A 5,955-nucleotide genomic window follows, 5' to 3' on the forward strand; every position below is an offset into this window, starting at 1 on the left:
CCAGAATCCTTTCTCAACCACTAATCTATTGTTTTCTGTCTCTAATACATTTGCCTATTGTGGATATATATAAGTGGAGTCATATAAGATCTGTTCTTTTGTGTCAGTTTCACTTAGCACAATGTTTCCAAGGTTCATCTATGCTGTGATGTGTATCAGTACTTCATTCCTTTTTATGATTGAATAATGTTCCATTTTGTTGATATACAAAATTGAGTCAGTCTGCTCATTAGTTGATGGGGAATTTTAGTGTTTTATCTATTTTTATACGTGTGAATGATGCTGCTATGAACACTATTGTACTTGTTTTTGTTTGGACACCATTTTCAGTTCTTTTGAGAGCAGAATTGCTGTCCTACATTCTATCTTTAATTTACTGAAGAACCACTAAATTTATTTCTTGTTATTTTTTTTTCTTTTTCTTTTTTTTAGATAGAGCCCCACTATGTAGCTCAAATTGGCCTGGAACTCTCTATGTAGTTCTGGCTGGTCTCAAATTCAAGATCATTCTGCTTCAGTCTCCCAAGTGCTGAGATTATAAGCATGAACCACCACATCTAGCTACTAAACAGTTTTTTGACAGTGGTTGCACCATTGTAACACTCACACAAGCAATATACAAGAGTTCTGAATTCTCCACATTCTTATAAACACTTATTTTATGCTTTTGATGTCCATCTTGATGATTGCAATGTACTATCTCATTATGACTTGCACTTGCATTTCTCTAATGACTAATGATGCTGAGCATATTTTCATGTCCTCATTTTGGTGTATCTTCTTTAGAGAAAAATTTATTTAATTCCTTTATCCATTGGCTATAGTTGCATGCTTCTTTTTCTTTGCCAATAATAGAATCATTTTTTCAAATTCTACTTGTGATAAGGCCCTTTGAGATTTTTATGAAAATCACTTCAAATATATAATTAATTTCTGTCTATTTGGCATTTATATAGCATTAAGTCTTATCCAGTAATCTATCATGTCATATTATTCAAATATTTTGACACTCAGAATATTTAATAGTTCTTTCTAGCTGTAAGTCTTGCACATTGCTTATACACTTTGTAAACTTGTAAAAATATTCCCATTTAGTCTGCCTGTACTTATTTCCTTCCTTCCATCCTCCCTTCCATCCTCTCTGCCATCATTCCTTCTTTCCTCTCTCCCTCCTTCTCCCTAGAACCATACACAAAAACAGAAGATAATTTTATGCATTACTGAGTTCCCAAGTTTGTTCAAACATGCTTTTATTGACAGAAAATATAGCTAGAAAGGACATTTTTAAGTTTTAAATAAAAATATTTCACCTAATTATAATTCATGTATGTACAAACTTTTGAAAGAAGCTTAGAGTTTTGGTTCTGGTGAGAAGTTCCTGCTGAAATCATTATTATTCAAGTATAATCATAAAATCCTTCCACCCAAATCAATGTAGAAAAGCAAGTAATAATATTCATAATTTAGAACTAAAATTCTATCTTCACTCAAAAGCAAAACAGAAAAACAGTTGCAAAGGAAAAGAATTCCTCTTTTCACATTATCTTTGTTCTTCTGTCTCTCTGTTTCTCTCTCTCTCTCTCTCTCTCTCTCCTCTCTCTCACTCTCTCTTTCTCACACACACACGCATACAAACATACTTCACACGTAAAGATACATTTGCTGAGTATATTGTGTGTTCGTTTTTCACTAAATTTCATTATAACTTTTTATAAGGTAGCATTTCACTGGGAGATGCCTCATAGGAGAAAAAGAATGCTAGAATCATATAAGTTTGAAAAGTATGACTTGCTATACCCCTTTACTGGAAATTCACAGAGAATACCAGTATAGTGAAGGCTTCCAAAATACTGTAGGAAAAAAATAACATTGTTAAATTTGAAATATTCCAGGAGGGGAAGATTTAGTACCAAAATACAATTGGATTTGAAGGAAATAGTTGTAAGGTTTTATATAGCACAATAGGGCAGCTGCTATCTTCAACAATTAATCATACTGTTCAAAATAACTAGAGAAGAAGAATTTGAAAGTTTCCAATATATAGAAATGACCATATTTGAGGAGATAGAAATGGTAATTTGATTTGATCATTACATATTACATATATGTATTTGATTATAATAGTATAAATACAAAAAGGTATATTTTAATAAAAATTAGGCAATTAATTTACTTGAGTTGATATCTTTTAAAATTGGAACACACCAAATTTATTTGACTATTAAACCATTTTTACACCTAATGCTTATAACACCACAGTAGTCAGGATATGCTTGGTAACAAGCAACCTCAAAATATCAATGACTTGCATTATAAAATTTCTTCCTCACTTATACCATGTGACTCTGAAGGACATTACATCTATCACATGTACTCAGATTATCAGGTACATTTTTTTCTTATCATAGTCACTATAGCAATAGTAAATGTTCTGCAAATCATGTGCTACTTTTAAAACTTCCTCCAAGAAGTGATATCACGTTCTCTCTGCAAATATCTTTGGCCAAAGCAAATAATATTGTCATGACCAACATCATTGTCAGAAGGAAAGTCTAATTCTACCTTGTGCTCCAAAGTCAGACAGCCAGAAATCTTTAGGGAACAGCAGAACTACCACAAACACATTTTGGAAAATTCTGAGCTATAGGAACAGCTTTGGCATCTGTTATTTAATAACTCAGTGAATATATGAAAATAAGTGCTTCCCAGAAGTAAATAGTCCTGGGATCTACCCAGTTAGTCAGCACTGACAACTTGGCTTGTGGGCTCTATCAGCTGCAAAATATGGTCTGTTCCAATAGAGTTGCTCCGTCTGTACTCAAACACTGACCTGGTCCTGGGTTGCTGTTGCTTCCTGGCAATTGGTGACCATAATAACATAAAGCAGTTGTTCACTCCTCTTCTTTGAAAGCCATCAGCACCCCAACATATCTTCTCTAAACTATTCTATTTCAGTTCTTATTGTATGGTGACTTTGTGCATCCTGGCTGTTATAACAATATACCATAGACTTTAAAACACTAGAAATTAACTCCTCACAGTTCTAAAGACTGGAAGTCAGAGATCAGATGTGGTGTGTGATGAGTGCCCATTTATTGGTTCACAGAGGGCAACTTTTTGCTCTGTTCCTACATTGTATAAGGAGCAGGTAACTCTGGGGTCTTATTTGTAAGGGCTCCAATCGTATTCATGAGGACCTAGCCCATGATCTAGTCACTTCCCAAAGGTCCTTCCTTCTAATACATCACCTTGGGGGCTAGGACTTCAATATATGAATTTGGGAATGGGGCACACACATTCAGAACATAGCAGTCTCCAATGTTATTATCAGAAAACAGCTATATTACTGATCACTGGCCACCTGGTATAGTGTACCCATTCATTACAAACTGGAAATAACATTCAATTCTCCAAAGGGCAGTTTCCTCATCTCTAAAATTTGTAGGTCTAAGAAAGAAGTTTCCAAAACAGAGCTTTCTCCAAGGGAGGAAAAAAATGCCAAGAAGGTGTGGTTTGATTTTTCTTTCCTGGCTTCAATTATACCACTTCTGGATTAATTTCTCTTACATGTTGATATTTATTGTACAACTTTGTCTATCCTAAGGGAATAAAAAGTATTTTACCCCCTGACTAAATGTTCTTTAAGGTCCCTTTTTGCCTTTACATTTTAACATACTCTGACCACCAATAAAAAAAAGAATTTTGACATATTCGGTCTAGATAGGAAAAAATGAAGGTCAGTTCAGCTAATCCAACTTGCTTTTACATTGTAAACCACATGGAGATTTAACTTTACACAAGCCTTTCTTGCACTTAGATATAGCTATATGAGACTAAATTACATTCAGCAGAATATGCACTATGTGACATATGCCACTTCCAGTCCTGGCCTGTAGCTCCTTCCTACACACAACCACCCATTCTTTTCTTTCCCATCCACTGAATAAATGGAGAAGCTTCAAAAACCTCAAGAAAGAAAAAGATGAAAATAGAAAGATCTAGGACCCTTAGCTGTACATAGATGAGAAATGACTAACGATCAGTGGAATGTTACCTAAGTATCAGCTGTAAATGTTGATGAAATTTAAGGACTGTTTGTTGAATTAACTATTCTATCCTGACTAACCCAGCCAGTATGACATAAGGAACCAATGATTAGCTTAATCATATTGTCTCTATCAAGATTCCTAGGTGATTTCATTATTAAAAAAAATCACAAATATCAGAATAAATACCTACTGTGCCACCATAAGAACAACTCACAATTTCTGAGCACTCTCCAAATGCCAAACAAAACACAATTTTGCTATCCATAGTTACAGATCATGAAATGAAAACCCAGATGATTAAACAACTAGATCAATATCAGTCAGTAAGTCATGAATCTAGAAATCAAATCCAACTGTGTTACCATACAGCTTCTGAATTGTCAAGCTCCAACACTTCCTCTCACTTCTCATACTCATCCTACTTTTTTTCTGAAAATCAAGAATCAAGCAGACCTGTTTGTTTTATCATGTCATAGTATATGGTGACTGATTGATATGACTCATTGCACTTGATATTTCTAATTTCTAAACCTCTTGAAAAGCATAGATCTGAAGTTTAATTCTGTTATCTTCAAAAATCTTGCTTATAGGATCCAAGATGGCAGTTAGGGTAGAGAACCAGAGATCCTAAACTCCATGACTCCAGAAACCACCTTGAGACTTCAGAGCTGCACATGGGCGATTCTGATTGCTTCCAGCCAAAATAATAACCCACCAACACATTAGGTACACATAAAATTGAAGGACTAATCCTTAAAACAGCTTTTAATTGCACTTAACAGTCAGGAAAATTCCACACAGCACAGCCAGCAAGGCCTGTCCTGCCCTGGGAAGAAAGGCCCCTGGCTGTTTCTGGGGGTTTTTTTGTTTTTGTCTTCTTCTTGTTTCCTTCTTCCTCTTCCTCTTCCTCTTCCTCTTCCTCTTCTTCCTCTTCCTCCTCTTCCTCTTCCTCTTCTTCCTCTTCCTCCTCCTCCTCCTCCTCCCCCTCCTCCTCTTCCTCCTCCTCCTCCTCCTCCTCCTTCTTCTTTTTCTTTTCTCTCTCAACAAGCAGAAGGTAGAGTATCAATCAGAATTGAACTCTGTGACATCCTCGACCCCTAACCCATGAAAAGCCTCCCTGTGCCACATTGTGCTGAGAGAAGCTGTGCCCTGTTTCTCCATTCCCCCCACCCCCCCCCACCCACTGCTACTCCAAATCTGCTTGTGTGAATCTGCAGACATCACACACCATGTGCAACTCCCCTACCCAACCCCCAGGAACACAATCCAATGTAGCACCTGGGCAGATTGAACCACCCCACAACAAAACTGAAAAGCATTATAATCTAACTCTGACAGTGGAGGTGGGGTGGAACACTGAACCTGCCCAGGAGAATGGGGTTAGGCAAGAAGCTGAACCCTCAGTGAAGGAACACAAGAAAAGCAACAAAGGCTGAGAGTGGGGGTGGGGCAACAAGTCAACCTCCCAAAGTGGAGCAGGTGGTGGATTATGGAGCCGGTCTTCTGAGACAGAGGGCAGTACACGAAACTGAATTGCTCTACCTTGCTGGGGGAGTAGCTGACCAGATTTGTAGCTGTAGGGCAACGCAGCTACTGCCTAGAGGAAACAACAGCTCTAACCACCCTGCACGAACTGGCAAGCGAGTTACCCTAGCTCCCAATTGCAACTTGCCCTGTGGCCTGAAGGAACAAAATACTACAAATACTACTCACAAGCCAGTCACCTGGTGAGAGCACATCAGAGTTTCTGCTTGTATGCCAACACCAGGATTGGATGCCAAAGAAATAACTCGAGAACTTTTACCAAACAGACTGACCTTTTAGTTGTTGTGGCACATGGTGTTTTTTTGTTTTGTTTTCTCTTTTCTCTTTCTTCTATATTATTAACTTTACTATCACTATTTTC

This window comes from Castor canadensis, chromosome 3 (assembly GCF_047511655.1).
Source record: "Castor canadensis chromosome 3, mCasCan1.hap1v2, whole genome shotgun sequence".
Lineage (NCBI taxonomy): Eukaryota > Metazoa > Chordata > Mammalia > Rodentia > Castoridae > Castor > Castor canadensis.